Raw genomic sequence first — 18,733 nt, forward strand, 5'->3', positions numbered from 1 at the left:
TAGTTAGGTTTAAGTAGTTCTACGTTCTAGGGGACTGATGACCTACGATGTTAAGTCCCATAGTGCTCAGAGCCATTTGAACCATTTTTGCAACTTTCTCCTTACTGTATTACTTGGCAGTGACACATTACGCGAAAGTTACTCTCGTCCTTCAATGCATAATATAGGATATTTGTAAACATAACTTCAACTGCCACCCTAGGAACTGAGTAGGGGGGCAGGAAGCTTAGGTTTAATTTACACTAGTTCCTTAAAAGGGGGTCGGGGAGAAAACAATGCACAATTTCCTACTAAGTAAAACTGGAAACTATTGAAAAACTAAGTTTGTTCATCGCCACACATACCAATTCAGCCATTCATCGTTCTTACCTACGACCTACAATGTACTTAACCAAGAGAGAGAAGCTTGGATGAGATTTGTACACATTATTTAGCTTTCAGCCAGGTAACGCCATAATACACAAGAATCCACATTGTTGCATTGCATTGTTATTACTCGTAATAACAGCCCGCTTGATATATTTAGCACTGAAAGCCGTCTGATATTTTCGGATTTCACGACCAATGGCTCTGGGTACATTTACTATTAGCCAGTATAAATTACATGATATGCTTTCTTCAAACCAATACTGAAACGATACGCAAGTCTTTGTGACGAGCCTGATGCAAATTCCCAAAGTCGGCTGGCGAAGGGGAGGAGTGAGGGGAGGGGTAGAGTAACTGCATATGCGCTCCTCCCAATCTTCAGTGGTAACGCCCTTGAATAGCACCATTTGGTTTCTGAAAAAGATGAAAAACTCTTTTCGCGGTATCACATTCACAACTGTCTCCTGTGATAAGATTTTTTAATGTTAGACTTCGGTGACTTTCTAATTCATCTAACAATAAATATTTGTATTCGTAATATCTTTTTTTCTGACATGTTTGAAAGAAGAGACCCACACATATATGTACACATCAAAGTTTTGCATCACCTCGGTTCCGAGTGTTCCGGAACCAGTACAGAAAATTGGAATAGAGTTCAACACAAACATAATTTCCGCCCTTTTTATTGCTCATCAAAACCACACATTGCATGTTGTACCACAGTACAGCGAGACCTTCAGAGGTGGTGGTCCAGATTGCTGTACACACCGGTACCTCTAATACCCAGTAGCAGGTCTCCTTGCAATGATGCAGGCTTGTATTTGTCGTGGCATCCTGTCCACAAGTTCATCAAGGCACTGTTGGTCCAGATTGTCCCACTCCTCAACGGCGACTCGGAATAGATCTCTCAGAGCGTTTGGTGGGTCACGTCATCCATAAAAAACCCTTTTCGATATATCTCAGGCATGTTCGATAGGGTTCATGTCTAGAGAACATGCTGGCCACTATAGTAGAGCGATGTCCTTATCCTGAAGGAAGTCATTCACAAGATGTGCATGATGGGAGCGCAAATTGTCGTCCATGAAGACGAATGCCTCGCCAACATGCTGCCGATATGGTTGCACTATCGGTTGGAGGATGGCATCCAGGTATCGTACAGCCGTTACGTCGCCGTCCATGATCGCCAGCGTCGTACGTCTGCCGCACATAACGTCACCCCAAAAAAGCAGGAAAGATCCACCTTGCTGCATTCGCTGGGCAGTATGTATAAGGCGTTCAACCTGACCGGGTTGCCTCCAAACACGTCTCCTATGATTGTCTGGTTGAAGACATATGCGACATTCATCGGTGAAGAGAACGTGACGCCAATTCTGAGTGGTTCATTCGGCACGTATTGGGCCCGTCTGTAGCGCGCTGCAAGGTGTCGTGGTTGCAAACACGGACCTCGCCATGGACGTCGGGCATGAAGATGCTAATCATGCAGCCTATTGCACACAGTTTGAGTCGTAACACGACGTCCTGTGGCTGCACGAAAAGCAGTATTCAACATAATGGTGTTGCTGTCAGTGTTCGTCCGAGTCATAATCCAGAGGTAGCGGTCATCCAATGCAGTAGTAGCCCTTGGGCGGCCTGAGCGAGGCATGTCATCGACAGTTCCTGTCTCTCTGTATCTCCTCCACGTCCGAACAACATCGCTTTGGTTCACTCCGAGACACCTGGACACTTCCCTTGTTGAGAGACCTTCTTGACACAAAGTAACAATGCGCACGTGATCGAACCGCGGTATTGACCGTCTACACATGGTTGAACTACAGATAACACGAGCCGTGTACCTCCTTCCTGGTGAAACGACTGGAACTAATCGGCTGTCGGACCCCCTCTGTCTAATAGGCGCTGCTCATGCATGGTTGTTTACATCTTTGGGCGGGTTTAATGACATCTCTGAACAGTCAAAGGGACTGTGAGATACAGTATCCACAGTCAACCTCTATCTTCAGGAGTTCTGGAAATCGGGGTGATGCAAAACTTTTTTTGATGTGTGTACAATTAAGACGAAGAATGCCAATGATCCCTTCAGTGCAGAGGCACAACAGGAGTGAACTGTTACGGGAATTGGTGAGATGCCACTAGTAATAAGGCTAATAAGCAGGGGAAATCAGCAGTGAAGTGTGGTAGAAGTTGAGAATAGGGTATGACGGAAGGCGTCCTAGGGTAGTCCGTGCGACTGTGGTGGCCATTGCGTCTGGATGGTGTAATGGTCAGTGAATCTGTCTAGTAAGCAAGAGACGTGTGTTCGAATCCCACTCCGGAACAAATTTTCATCTGCTCGATTGATATAAATCAGTGCTCACTGTAGAGTAAAATTTCGCTGCTACAAGCGCTCCTTATCATAAATTGTGTGCAATTTGTTTCTTGCAAGTTAATCTTTACTCTATCTTCTGCAAAACATAAGCTGTTGTTATTCCTCACGTTACCTTATTTGGTAATTACTTACATTTTTCCACGTCTTTAACAATGTCACTTATGTCATGAGACTATAGCTAATTTTTAGTTACCTACCATGTTTAGTGGCAATCATGTAATCTCGACACTTATCTCTCTGTTCAAATAGATAAGGTACGATGTGTGTATGTGTGTTTTAAATGCCTAGTGTCTTACTCTATGTGTCGATTCGTTTTACCTGCTACAATTTCGCCAACATGAAATAAAGTTTAACAAAACGAAACTCTGAAATAAGCTGCGCTACTCTACTGTCATGGTATGGAGACTTTTGATGGTCCGAACTTTCGTCGAGCGTGGTGTTGCAGGAAACCACGTCCGCGACATTAACAAGCGGCCCGGGCAAGTTTAGCTCGCGTAATTCCTCTGGGGACGCGACGGACTGGAGGAAAAGTTTAGCATGCTGCTCGCAGTTAATAGGGGAGAACACCGGAACAGGGCCGGTAACAGCAGCGAGCGGGGAAAAAAGGGGCAGAGGATGGAGAGCGGCTGCCGCAACCTGCCGCGAGTTACGGGGGACTCTGCACAAAGTTGGCGGCCGTGTGACTACCTCCGCGCCGGCGGTGGCCTCTCTCACAGATTGCATCCGTCCGCCTTCCATATTTCAGCGAAACAATTCTTGACGCACTCTGTGCACATCGCGTAGAAGTTGGACTCTTTAAAAATTTACGTAAGACCGAAACGTGCCCACCGGTTTTTTTTTTTTTCTGACTGACTCGTTCCCTCTTGCACTGAGGTGACAAAAGACACGGGATACCTGCAAATACCGTGTCGGACCTCCTTTCACCCTGCGTAGTTCAGCAACTCAACGTGGCATAGACTCAACAAGTCATTGGAAGTCCCATGTAAAAATAATGAGCCACGCTGCCTATATAGTCATCCGTAATTACGAAAGTGTCACCGTTGCAGGATTTCGTGCACGAACTGACGTCTCGATTATGTCACATACATATTCGACTGGATTCATGTCGTGCGATCTGAGTGGCCAAATCATTCGTTCGAATTGTCCAGAATGTTCTTCAAACCAATCGCGAACAGTTGTTGACCGGTGACATGGTGCATTGTCATCCATAAAAGGAATGGCTGCAAATGAAGTAGCCCATCGTAACCATTTTACAGCCAATGATCGGTTCGGTTGGACCAGAGGACCTTCTCCATCCCATGTAAAGAAAGCCCAAACCATTACGGAGCCACAACCAGCTTGGACAGTGCCTTGTTGACAAACTGGATCCATCGCTTCTTGGGGTCTGCGCCACCATAAGCTCTTAACAACTGAAAACGGGCCTCATATGACCAGCCTACGATTTTCCAATCGCCTATGGTCCAACCGATATGGTCACGAGTCCAGCAGAGGCGCTGCGGGCGACGTCGTGCTGTTAGCAAAGGCATCCGCATCGGTCATCTGCTGCCATAGCCCACAAATGCCAAATTTCGCCGCACTGTGATAATGGATACGTTCGTCATACGTCCCATATTGATTTATGTGGTTATTTCATGCGGTGTTGCTTGTCTGTTAGATCTGACAGCTCTACGCAAACGACGCTTGGTTCAAATGGGTCTGAGCACTATGGGACTTAACATCTATGGTCATCAGTCCCCTAGAACTTAGAACTACTTAAACCTAACTAACATAGGGACAACACACAACACCCAGTCATCACGAGGCAGAGGAAATCCCTGACCCCGCCGGGAATCGAACCCGGGAACCCGGGCGTCGGAAGCGAGAACGCTACCGCACGACCACGAGCTGCGGACGCAAACGACGCTTCTCTCGGTCGTTAAGTGAAGGCCGTCGGCCACTGAGTTGTCCGTCGTGAGAGGTAATGCCTGAAATTTGGTATTCTTGGCAAACTCCTGACAATGTGGATTTCCGAAACGCTCGGCCATAGCGGCCGGCCATATAGAGTAGTATGGTGTAATGTACCACACCTCTCCGAATAAGGCTGTAAAGCCGAAAATGCCGTTAAAATATCTTTTGCACAACACAAAATTTTTGCCGTTTAATGTCCGTTGATAACTTGAACAGTGTACTTATTTCTGACTGTGTAGAGTTGATTGTAATTATAATGAAAATCTACATCTACATCTACATCCATACTCCGCAAGCCACCTGACGGTGTGTGGCGGGGGTACTTTGAGTACTGTATCGGTTCTCCCTTCTATTCCAGTCTCGTATTGTACGTGGAAAGAAAGATTGTCGGTATGCCTCTGTGTGGGCTCTAATCTCTCTGATTTTATCCTCACGGTCTCTTCGCGAGATATACGTAGGAGGGAGCAATATAATGCTTGACTCGCCCGTACCGAGCTACTGAGCGTCTCTTCTGCAGAGTCTTCCACTGGAGTTTATCTATCATCTCCGTAACGCTTTCGCGATTACTAAATGATCCTGTAACGAAGCGCGCTGCTCTCCGTTGGATCTTCTCTATCTATTCTATCAACCCTATCTGGTACGGATCCCACACCGGTGAGCAATATCCAAGCAGTGGGCGAACAAGTGTACTGTAACCTACTTCCTTTGTTTTCGGATTGCATTTCCTTAGGATTCTTCCTATGAATCTCAGTCAGGCATCTGCTTTATCGACGATCAACTTTATATGATCATTCCATTTTAAATGACTCCTAATGCCTACTCCCAGATAATTTATGGAATTAACTGCTTCCCGTTGCTCACCTGCTATATTGTAGCTAAATGATAAAGGATCTTTCTTTCTATGTATTCGCAGGGCATGACACTTGTCTACATTGAGATTCAATTGCCATTCCCTGCACGATGTGTCAATTCGTTGCAGATCCTCCTGCATTTCAGTACAATTTTCCATTGTTACAACCTCTCGCTATATCACAGCATCATCCGCAAAAAGCCTCAGTGAACTTCCGATGTTATCCACAAGGTCATTTATGTATATTGTGAATAGCAACGGTCCTACGACACTCCCCTGTGGCACACCAGAAATCACTCTTACTTCGAAAGACTTCTCTCCGTTCAGAATGACATGTTGCGTTCTGTTATCTAGGAACTTTTGAATCCAATCACACAACTGGTCTCATAGTCCATATGCTCTTACTTTGTTCATTAAACGACTGTGGGGAACTGTATCGAACGCCTTGCGGAAGTCAAGAAACACGGCATCTACCTGGGAACCTGTGTCTATGGCTCTCTGAGTCTGGTGGACGAATAGCGCGAGCTGGTTTTCACACGATCGTCTTTTTCGAAACCCATGCTGATTCCTACAGAGTAGATTTCTAGTCTCCAGAAAAGTCATTACACTCGAACATAATACTTGTTCCAAAATTCCACAATTGATTGACGTTAGAGATACAGGTCTATAGTTCTGCACATCTATTCGACGTCCCTTCTTGAAAACGGGGATGACCTGTGCCCTTTTCCAATCCTTTGGAACGCTACGCTCTTCTAGAGACCTACAGTGCACCGCTGCAAGAAGAGGGGCAAGTTCCTTCGCGTACTCTGTGTAAAATCGAACTGGTATCCCATCAGGTCCAGCGGCCTTTTCTCTTTTGAGCGATTTTAATTGTTTTTCTGTCCCTCTGTCGCCGGCCGTGGTGGCCAAGCGGTTAAAGGCGCTACAGTCTGGAACCGCGCGACCGCTACGGTCGCAGGTTCGAATCCTGCCTCGGGCATGGATGTGTGTGATGTCCTTAGGTTAGTTAGGTTTAAGTAGTTCTAAGTTCTAGGGGACTGATGACCTTAGAAGTTAAGTCCCATAGTGCTCAGAGCCATTTTTTTGTCCCTCTGTCATGTATTTCAATATCTACCATTTTGTCATCTGTGCAACAATCTAGAGAAGAAACTACACCAGTACTTTCTCTGTGATACAGCTTTGGAAAAAGACATTAAGTATTTCGGCCTTTAGTCTGTCATCCTCTGTTTCAGTACCATTTTGGTCACAGAGTGTTTTGACATTTTATTTTGATCCACCTACCGCTTTGACATAAGACCAAAATTTCTTAGGATTTTCTGCCAAGTCAGTACATAGAACTTTACTTTCGAATTCCTTGAACGCCTCTCTCATAGCCCTTCTCACACTACATTTCGCTTCGCGTAATTTTTGTTTGTCTGGAACGCTTTGGCTATGCTTATGTTTGCTGTGAAGTTCCCTTTGCTTCCGCAGCAGTTTTCTAACTCGGTTGTTGTACCACGGTGGCTCTTTTCCGTCTCTTACAATCTTGCTTGGCACATACTCATCTAATGCATATTGTACGATGGTTTTAATCTTTGTCCACTAATTCTCAACACTATCTGTACTTGTGACAAAATTTTGTGTTGAGCCGTCAAGTACTCTGGAATCTGCTTTTTGTCACTTTTGCTAAACAGAAAAATCTTCCTACCTTTTGTAATTTTTCTATTTACGACTAAAATCATCTATGCAGTAACTGCTTTATGATCGCTGATTCCCTGTTCTGCGTTAACTGTTTCAAATAGTTCGGGTCTGTTTGTCACTATAAGGTCTAATATGCTATCACCACGAGTCGGTTCTCTGTTTAAATGCTCAAGGTAGTTTTCAGATAATGCACTCAAAAAAATTTCACTGGATTCTTTGTCCCTGCCACCCGTTATAAATGTTTGAGTCTCCCAGTCTATATCCGGCAAATTAAAATCTGCACCCAGAACTATAACATGGTCGGGAAATCTACTCGAAATACTTGTAAACTGTAAATATTGCAAACTGTTGGGTAATAGCCAAGGGAACTTTACTGAAATGTATCGATAGCAATGACGAAATGGCAGTAGCCGTGCCGTTGTTTATCTTCGAGTATGGAGACACTCTGGCGCGTTGCGAGCAGAGAGGAGGGAGAACAGCTTGAGTTATGAAAGTGCGGAAGTGTGGTTTGGCACTCTGGCCGACGCGCTGTGCAACCATGCGCGCGGCAGTGTAGACGCACCTGATTGGTTTACCCGCGAGTATTAAGAGCACCGTAGGAGCGGACAGGCGGAGGAAGCTGCAGTACTAGCTACTGCCCGTCCCGTGATTAGCCGTGGCTCTGGAAACGACTCGGGGTTATCAAACAGCAGCAGTAGCAACAACGGCTACATTCTTGGTCGTCCTCACAGCTGCAACATCGTAACACTGTTAACTGACAGATGTAGCAATGTAGAGGCTTTACCCAGTTGATTTGACAAAGTATGACTAACTTGAATAATAACTTGCAATAGTTAAAACTTGTAGGGCAGCTGTGCTGTCATTGTCCTCAGACATTATTACCAGGCGGGGTCCCTTTTCCTTTCCATGCAGTCACCGAGTGTCGTAAGGATAACAAAATTGATTAACTATTTACTGCCAGTTTTGTGTGATTGCTAATGACCAGTTTCAGACTAAATTTTCTGTCTGAGTAGCTGTTCACTCTTGCATTGCATAACAGAGGCTAAACTAATTTTAAAATTTTAGTATTAACTTTATTTACTTAAAGTAACGTAAAATTTCACTGGCAAGACTAATAACTGAAGATACAACACAAATTAAGAGTGCGCAATTTCATTTATTCTGTATTCAGCTTAGTGAGTGACTTCTGCTCGCTTGGTATGTGTTTTATTGTTGTTATTTTAGAGGTAAAATCAGTTGCCCATTTGCTTAAAGTAAATTCAATTCAATCTTTCAATAATCGAACGTAAACTGCTTGCCTTTTTCTAAATTTTGCATTACGTCACACTGCGGTCACTGAAAGTAGTTTTTTACATCACAGAGTTTAAGTGAAACAAGTTATTTAACCAGTAACTCCATTTAACTTTACTTTCAACATATTACGTGGTACCCTTTTCCCCCCTGTGCGGTTCGTGAGCGATTGCAGTATATTCCACCCATTTCAAAATTATCATCAGTATTTAGCTTAAGTTTAGAACAGATTCTTCCTTCAGAAGAATCTGTTGTACCCTTTCCTCCAACTAACCAGTGTTATATCATTAGGTATTGCGATCACTGTCAGTTACATCGCAATCCAATAGGCCAATAGGAAGGGGAAGGTTACAAGGTTTAACTGTTGGGAAAATAAATTTTTCTGAAATTATGTCCTTATGCGTCAGCACACTCATCCATTTCCTATGAATCACAACTTATCTTCTCCGTTCAGGAATCACCTGTATTAAACTTCCTGGGAGATTTTCACCCCCTCTCACTATGCTGAAGGTGACCTGGTAGGCCAAGACCTCTTCAACGCTCTGAGTGCGCTACACAGGTCACACCTTCGTCCAAGCTGGCGACAGGAGCTGCGCTTGGACGATGCCACCACTCGATATCACTGATTTTTGAAAGCCGAATCCCATTATTCATCTACGAGGACCTTCCTATTTAATTCGTTACTCAACTTAAAATTACGTTTCTTAATAAGTGGGGGCGCGTTCAGACAGTTGGAAGGTCCAACTGGCAACGGACACTAAAGTAAAGTATCGTCAACAAATGCGCGGCCTCATGCAAAGATTTCCTTTAAACGAGTGTAACGTACAAGTAGATTGCACTTATTCTTTTTCGTATTATTAAAATATCTTTGTGACTGATACATAAATGAGCCATCCGTTACGATCAAGCCAACCAATTCTGTAGTGGTCCTTGAGAAATGAAAAATACGGAAAGTTTCTTAATTCCAATAACTCATTTTGATAGCAAGTAGGGAATCATGTAGCTGCTACCAGTAATTCTAAATTACCGTTTCATGCTACACAAACAAATGTAAGACAACATATTCCTCTACCATTCGTCTGGTGTTTGAAAGAACACCAATAATTTATCACCATTTGCAGTTCCTTCATTTCTAGTCAATTGGCTAATTGTGTAAGAACTGCCAATGGCAAAGAGAAATCGAAACGTTCTTATGTCAAATTAACATCTTTCTCTGCCGGCCGCTGTGGCCGAGCGTTTCTCGGCGCTTCAATTCGGAACCGCGCTGCTGCTACGGTCGCAGGTTCGAATCCTGCCTCGGGCATAGATGTGTGTGATGTCCTTAGGTTAGTTAGGTTTAAGTAGTTCTAAATCTAGGGGACTGATGACCTCAGATGTTAAGTCCCATTGTGGTTAGAGCCATTTGAGCCATCTTTCTGTGAGAATCCGCATCCTGTTCCGTAGTTCAACAGCGTGCAGCGTTTGAGAACAATTTGTAATTGACAACATAACTGTGTTGTCTTGTCTTGTTGCTGTTTCACATAGCAGGAGCGTGGAAATGGATCGTACGCTGTTGTTTGTGTTATAATTTTATTGAATTTATCGCTGATCGGCTGTTTCAGGCTGATAACTTTTTCCTTCCTTCTAAACTAAGTTTGCATGAATTGAATGTTGAGTCTGAAGTAACATAATTAAAAGAAAATATCCGTCTCTTTTCATACCATGTATTTTACTTTTATTTACAGTTACCAACCATGTCCTTAGAGGTTTTTCACTTGGTTTTATTTTTTAGATATTATCGTTAATATTGCTAATATTTATTGAAAGTAACAACCAACTTTTAAGAGGAGCAAGATGATACTTTTCATGGGAGGCAGCATTCATGAGTTAATTCCACCAAATCTGAAATTAGACCACTGATCCTCTTGTTTAGCTTTTAATACAGATTAACTGAAATACTTTTGTTAACTGAAGTGCTTGGCAGGACATGATAATAACACTCAAAAGGAAAACACTTCGTAACGTTCCTGCAAAATTATATTTATTTCGTCAAGAACCGGTTTTCGGCTTCTCAAGCTATCTACAGTTGACTATTGAATGTCGCAAATACAGAAATGAAATGATCGTATGGCATTGTTGGCCGGGAGGCCCCATGCGGGGAAGTTCGGCCGCCGTATCGCAAGTCCTTTTTAGTTGACGCCACTTCGGCGACTTGCACGTCAATGATGATGAAATGATGATGATGAACACACAACACCCAGTCATCACGAGGTAGAGAAAATCTCTGACCCCGCCGGGAATCGAACCCGGCTACCGCAAGACCACGAGCTGCGGACCGCAAATACAGAGAAACATAGGGTATGACGTACGCAGATATTATTTGTGCAGAAGAAAACTTTGCTAATTATCTTTCAACAGTAAATCATTCACATGATGTAGAATGCGACGTTTTACATTCTGTTAAAGAAAAGAGAAAGATGGCCTTACTGGAAAACAACAAACACATGACGCAGAACGCCACTTGCAAGGGAAACTCCCTATCGTACCCCCGCCACAGATTTAGTGGCAAGATGGGCCTGTGGATAGTCCGTCAAAAACTGAACACAGATTAAGCATGAAAACAAAACAAAAAAACAAAAAAATGGCTCTAAGCACTATGGGACTTAACACCTGAGGTCATCAGTGCCCTAGACCTAGAACCTACCTAACCTAACTAACTAACTAACCTAAGGACATCACACACATCCATGCCCCAGGCAGGATTCGAACCTGCGACCGTAGCAGCATCGCGGTTCCGAAATGAATCGCCTAGAACCGCTCGGCCACAGCGGCCGGCGAATGAAAACAGAAAGGACGTATACTGAAGTGAAAAAAAAGTAGTGAACGGTCAAATCTTAACAAGAGCAATATCGAGACACTGAACAGGGGCGGCGTCGTGGTTAAGTGGTCATGGTGGCGGACTGTAATCTGGACGACTCATGTTCAAAACTCTCCTGTGACAGTTTACTTTTTTTCAGACATTATGAACTGTCCGCCCGCTCACTGGAATGTTTGTTCTTCTGTATTCTCCGCAGTTGTCAGACTATACATTGGTTATAGAATATGAGTCATGTGGTAAGAATACGTTACCGTCGCTAGTAAATGTGATGATTAGAGAGAGCAGACGAGATACCACGTAGACGTCTCACAGAAATGAAAAGAATAAATAAATGGGTGTAAACAATGTTACAGCAAAGGAATGCACGATTCAAAACTTCCAAAACGGAACGCAACTTCAAAAACGTTAAGAACATATGTTCTGACAGAGCACAGAGAAGCTGGGTGATTGTGAAACTGTTGCGTTCATTTGTTGCAGCTTATGTGATAAACTATTACGTTTCCATCATTTCCTTGGGACTGATCACATTCACATTCATACGAACACCTAAATGGACAAGGAGACATATCTCACTTACTTACCAGGGGTACAAATTAGTTGCAGTGATAAGAGATTCCCACCATGTGACGCACGTACTGTCACCAATACCGTGTATGAATGACACACCAGATGTATTTTCCAGTCTGCTTACTAGGCAGATGCGTTGAGCCGTGCGCCATCTGGGCACAGTGGTCACTGCAACCACACGGACTACCCTAGTCCGAGCAGGTCTCCCGTCAGAAACAAATTCTCATCGTATACCACACACTACTGATGCAATGGCCCTGGTCGTAAGCCTCATTACTCTCCAGTTCTCGACATTTATCGCCAATTGCCGTAAGGTTCAAATGGCTCTGAGCACTATGGGACTTAAAATCTGTGGTCATCAGTCCCCTAGAACTTAGAACTACTTAAACCTAACTAACCTAAGGCCATCACACACATCCATGCCCGAGGCAGGATTCGAACCTGCGACCGTAGCGGTCACGCGGTTCCAGACTGAAGCGCCTAGTACCGCACGGCCACGCCGGCCGGCTTATGAAGTTAATGAACAAGGGCACTACATCGATAGTGTGTAGTAGAAGTTGAGAATTTATGTCTGAGGGGAGGCATGCTACGGTAGTCCATGAGGTTGCAGTGACCACTGTGCCCAGATGACGCAGTGTTCATCGCATCTGCCTCGTAAGCAGGAGACTCCGGTTCGAATCTCAGTCCGGCACAAATTTTCAATTTGCCGCATTTATGTAAGTCACTGCCCACTGGCAGCTAATGTCTTTAACTCCTTCGTGTCTTGATCCATAGTGGTTTCACGATCAAAATAGTGTCCGTTATTTCGGACATGTCCGTAAGATCAGACACCATATATGCAGGTCGTGACGGTAACTGCTTGGCACAGGTTCACAACCTAAGTTCGACAGAACAATGCAAGTGCAAGGGCACCGAGCTGGTGTCTCAGGAGGCGAAGGCTCCGAGGGTGATGGCTGGCGGCTTACTGTGTTTGTTGAGGAGTATTCTCCTTGGTGGCGGCTGGAACGGCACTGCAGCACGGTGTAGATCGAGAAGCAGGGCTCGACTGAATGGAGCTGATGAGTTCGGTTGCGGCGGGGAGGGGGGGGGGGGGAAGGGGGGAGGAGGGAGGGGGGGAGCGAGACGGAGAGGGATAGAGACTGGGTGCAGTCGTGAGCTACCTGCTAACATTCGAGCAGCGTCGTACATATGCAGCTGCCGGAAGAAAATGAACGCGGCGCTCGGTGAGCACGTGACTTGCGGATACAACATAGTGGCTACGATTGCAGTGCCGCTGTTGTTGATGCGCCCGTTGCTCGCGGTGAGGCTGGTGCCTTTGATGGCGTCTGTTGTGGCGCCTTCTAGAGACTGGCTTGTCGACAGACGTGCTTATGTTGCCGTATGTAATTTTGCCATCCATATACGCGGTGCGCGCACACCAATATTTCCATTGCCGGCGGATGTAGCGTCTCCAGCGGAATACGCTTGCAGTACTGCAACTCGGCCACCGGCTGATCGCAGGTGTCGTGCCGGTAGCTGCAGTGGCAGGAGAATGACCAGACATAACAGATACTTCGAGGAGCTCAGAGCCTATTTCTGGCACATCTTTTTGCAATCGGGGTTTCCGTTACTGCGGAAGTTGTTGTTGCAGCGGTTTTAAACCAACTTCTCATTTTATTTGTTTTTTTCCTTCCTTCCTTCCTTCACGCTGAGACAAAACGCTTCCAGTGTGCATTCCCACATCTACAGTGAACTGCATGTCATAGCTTCACTTGCGAAATGATGACGTTGTTTTGGCAGAATGAGAGCGCACCTACTCGAGCTCTTGTCTTTTCACGTGGAGTAGAGGCTGGGTTCGTTTCTAAAGAAATAAGGTGGCCGATGTTTATGTAAGTGATTTCACTAGCTAATAATGTTTTCATCTTGTAATTCGACAAAACTGTGACACGTCTATGGGTTTATGGACGAATACGTTCGAGAGAAAATTACTCAGTGCATGGAGTGACCTCTTAGATCTCTCGAGACAGCAATTTGTGGAGGATGTTGTGTCTGCTTTTGGTATGCGTGTTTCTGCTCCCAGTCTTCCTACGCAAATCCTTGTCCTGGTGAAGCAAAAATGTATTTCTTTCTGTAACCATTACAATGTTTTACCAAGAACCCAGGCTCAAATCACTTAAAATGATTTATTCAGATATCCCAAACTGTTCGTAACATAATCACTTGCGCCATCAATAATCATATTATTTCTCATTGCGTACTACCTTTCTTCTTTCAACACACCGTTTCCGTTTATCACAGTTAAAACTTTTGGAAGCCTAAATAAGATAAAACGCACTAAACAAAATAATGAAAGAAAACATTCATCTGAATTGTATTACGTAGTACAATTACATTCATACGAAATGTTTCAATATTCTGCAGTGACACATGTTGAAAGCCATTATCTATAGCCACCCTCAATATTATGTATTCGTATGAGTATTGATAATCGCCGGCCGTTGTGGCCGAGCGGTTCTAGCCGCTACAGTCTGAAACCGTTCGACCGATACGGTCGCAGGTTCGAATCCTGCCTCGGGCATGGATGTGTGTTATGTCACTAGGTCCGTTAGGTTTAAATAGTTCTAAGTTCTAGGACACTGGTGACCTCAGAAGTTAAGTCCCATAGTGCTCAGAGCCATTTGAACCATCGATAATCTCTTGTAAGTCTCTTAGAAAATGCAAACTGGCTATAAAACACCGCTACCGGACGATATTAGTGTTTAACGTCCCGTCGACAACGAAGTCATTAGAGACGGAGCAAAAGCCCGATTAGGGGGTTGGGTTGATTGGGGGAAGAGACCAAACTGCGAGGTCATCGGTCTTATCGGAAGGACGGAGAAGGAAGCCGACCGTGCCCTTTCAAAGGAACCATCCCGGCATTTGACTGGAGCGATTTAAAAGGGAAATCACGGAAAAACTAAATCAGGATGGCCGGACGCGGGATTGAACCGTCGTCCTCCCGAATGCGGGTCCATTGTGCTAACCACTGCGCTATCCCGCTCCGTGAATCCTGCAATTATTTCAAAAGATCATAACTTGGAAACTGTTACAGACTGTTTATTGTAAAACATTTAGCTGCTGTCAATTTTTTCCCCTTTACTTTATTGGAGATTTGACTTGCAGAGTATCGCAATGGCGACAGGTCAGGAGAAGGTTCAAAAATGGCTCTGAGCACTATGGGACTTAACAGCTGTGGTCATCAGTCCCCTAGAACTTAGAACTACTTAAACCTAACTAACCTAAGGACATCACACACATCCATGCCCGAGGCAGGATTCGAACCTGCGACCGTAGCAGTCGCGCGGTTCCGGACTGAGCGCCTAGAACCGCGAGACCACCGCGGCCGGCAGGAGAAGGCGCAAAGTGTCTTCTGGTATGCAGAATCCATCTGTGACAACGGTTCTGCATAGTGATTCACACCCGCACTAGAGTCTGAACGCGCAGTTTGTGCTGAATGACAAATTTCCTGAGAAGTGAATGGGTCGTGATGGGCTCATCACATGGTCCCAAATCGCTTTCGTCCGCAGCTCGTGGTCGTGCGGTAGCGTTCTCGCTTCCCACGCCCGGGTTCCCGGGTTCGATTCCCGGCAGGGTCAGGGATTTTCTCTGCCTCGTGATGACTGGGTGTTGTGTGATGTCCTTAGGTTAGTTAGGTTTAAGTAGTTCTAAGTTATAGGGGACTGATGACCATAGATGTTAAGTCCCATAGTGCTCAGAGCCATTTGAACCAACTCGCTTTCTATCTACGTCACGCCATTTGACTTCTTTTTGTGGGATGACGTCAAGGATCGCTTGTACACAACAACAGTCGATGACGTTGCTATCCTTCGTGCATTAATCAATGAAGCAATGAGAACTGCTGATGCCTCAATGCTGACCAGAACGTGGGTAGAACATCTCTTTGACGTTCTGCGAGTGATGACTGGGCCCACGAAGAAACTCTGACATAAAAGAAAAGAACTGTGAGATCTGTGAAATGTTTTAAAACAAACCATGATGCTCTGTATCTAACAATTTCCAAGTTATGTTTATTTGAAGTGACATGGGGACTACGTGGACGTCCTGTTCAATCAGCCTTCCATCGGCTAGAGCAGCTTAATCTTTGGTTGAGGACCGCAAGAACATGCCTCAAGCATGCTTCTTAATCTCTGAGATTAGCCAGCCAGTAGTACTGCTTGGCGTGAAGAATCAGTTAGCAAGGTTACAATGAAATAAACACGCGTAGCTGCATACAGACGTTGATATATTCAACGTGGACAGTTGAAAATGTTTGCCCCGACCGGGACACAAACCCGGGATCTCCTGCTTACATGGCAGACGCTCAATCCATCTGAGCCACCGGGGACACAGAGGATAGCGCGACTGCAGGGACATATCTCTGGCACGCCTCCCGTGAGACTCACATTCCCAACTTATTGTCCCGAACTATATTCATAGTGCCCTTGCCCACTATACCCTCTATTCGCGGCATTTTGAAGTTGCCCGTAAGAGTTCGTGCACTGTTTGTGCATCCACACAGAAGAAGATGGTCAAATGGCGGGTGAACCTTAACCATATATATATATATATATATATATATATATATATATATATATATATATATATATATATATATATAAGATGGTATCTGTTCTTTCGGACATGTGCAAAAGAACAGATACCATCTTCATATGTATAATGATGGAGGTGTATAGCGATTTCGCACTTTCTCACCAAAGTAGAACATAAATTCTCAGTAATATTGACCGGGGGAGATGCGACAATTTATCTTCGTGATCATAAAAGCATGGATAATGGGGAAACACTCTTCGCTTGCGCCGCCTGCTGCCGTGGACACGCCTCGTTTTCCTGTTGGAACGTACTGAACTATTTGGTACAGACGCTTGTCTCGCGATACTGAAATGGGTAAATTGAAGTGACATCGTCCAGGATTATGGCGAGATCGTTACTTGCTTGCACGGCCTTTGCCGTGGTTATGTGGTTTTCCAGATACTTCACAATTGCGTTTGATTTGAGAAACGTCAGTTTCTTTGTTCGGTTTTACAACTTGGTTGTAACACTTGGGAAACAGTATTCATTCCTTTTCATTCAACCGAGCCGAGTCTTCAAGTCGTTTGTCGCAAAGTCTTCCTCTTATTAAATAACAGATGTTGTCGCACATGAAACTGGTACACCTCAAATACTGCTTAATCATCTCTAGTCGAACTGCTTATGAAGTGGTAACACTGACTCGAAAGTTGGGTTCACTGCCTTTTTTCGGGAAGTTGAGTGCAGGTGTGTGTCGGCGCGTCAGTTGTGAGAAGCTCGTATTGTTGAGTTGTTACATTGCGTTTGCATTAGAACAGCGAACTCAAGTTGTACAGCGTTACATAAAGACAGGAGCCATTTAGGAGTGTAAAGAAACTTTTCAAGTAAAGTGTCCTGGCAGGAACTCCACTAGACCAGCACTATTCAAGATCTATACAAGAAACGAAGGGCTGTAGTATCCGTTCAGAATGTGAAGAGGAATAGGCGACCAACAGTGGGGGCCTTAGAAACTATAGACAGAAGTCGCCTGGACATTACGAGAAGTCCCCGTTAGTCGGTTAGAAGGATATTGCAGCAGGGCGGTATATCTCGTACATCGCGTACTAAAAGATATGAAATTAAAAGTCTGTCATGTAAGAGTTGAAATTTGACGATCAGGAAAAATGAGTTCCTTATTGTAACTGGCTATTAACATCAGCTGCTAACTGTTACTTCGACTCCTTGCTTTACTTCATGTCAGGTGAGGCCTGGTTTCATTTGTCAGGTTATGCGAACTCACAGAACTGCATTTACTGGTGGCAGGACAACCCACATATTCTGCATGGAAGGATTTACCCACTTAGAGAAGATGGGTGTTCGATGTGTATTGTCCGGCATGCGCATTATTGGCCCCAAATTTTTAATTGCACCTTAGACGGCTCCCGATATCTAGAGATCTTTGACTCTTTCTATGCACAGTTAACAGACGCAGAGAAGATGTATGCAGTATTCCAAAGTACGGTCCACATCACCAATGTGCTCCCTGAATACAGACTTATAGCAGTCTCTAGCCCACAAAGTCCCCGGATGTAACATTGTGTGATTTTTATTTGTGGAGCACACTAAAAAGCAAAGTGTATGCTGACAATTATCGCACAATAGACGATCTTAGCGGAACCATTACTGGAGAAATCAACATCCCGCCTGCAGAACTACACCGTGTTGCTGTTGATGTCATCACACGAAGTCAGCGATGCCTGGATGTCATGGCCACCACTTTCAGTAGGTAACAACATCCTTTCCTAATTAGTTCATTGTCACTTGAACCTCGTCCGTAAGGCGTATCGGTTTTATGTGGGAGACTGTATTATGAACGTCGATAAGAACATGAGATTATTTATTTGTTTTGTAACTGCGTATTCTACATCTACATCTACATTTATACTCCGCAAGCCACCCATCGGTGTGTGGCGGAGGGCACTTTACGTGCCACTGTCATTACCTCCCTTTCCTGTTCCAGTCGCGTATGGTTCGCGGGAAGAACGACTGTCTGAAAGCCTCCGTGCGCGCTCTAATCTCCTCGGGGGGTATAAGTAGGGGGAAGCAATATATTCGATACCTCATCCAGAAACGCACCCTCTCGAAACCTGGCGAGCAAGCTACACCGCGATGCAGAGCGCCTCTCATGCAGAGTCTGCCACTTGAGTTTATTAAACATCTCCGTACCGCTATCACGGTTACCAAATAACCCTGTGACGAAACGCGCCGCTCTTCTTTGGATCTTCTCTAT

The sequence above is a fragment of the Schistocerca nitens genome, chromosome 2 (assembly GCF_023898315.1).
Source record: "Schistocerca nitens isolate TAMUIC-IGC-003100 chromosome 2, iqSchNite1.1, whole genome shotgun sequence".
NCBI lineage: Eukaryota > Metazoa > Arthropoda > Insecta > Orthoptera > Acrididae > Schistocerca > Schistocerca nitens.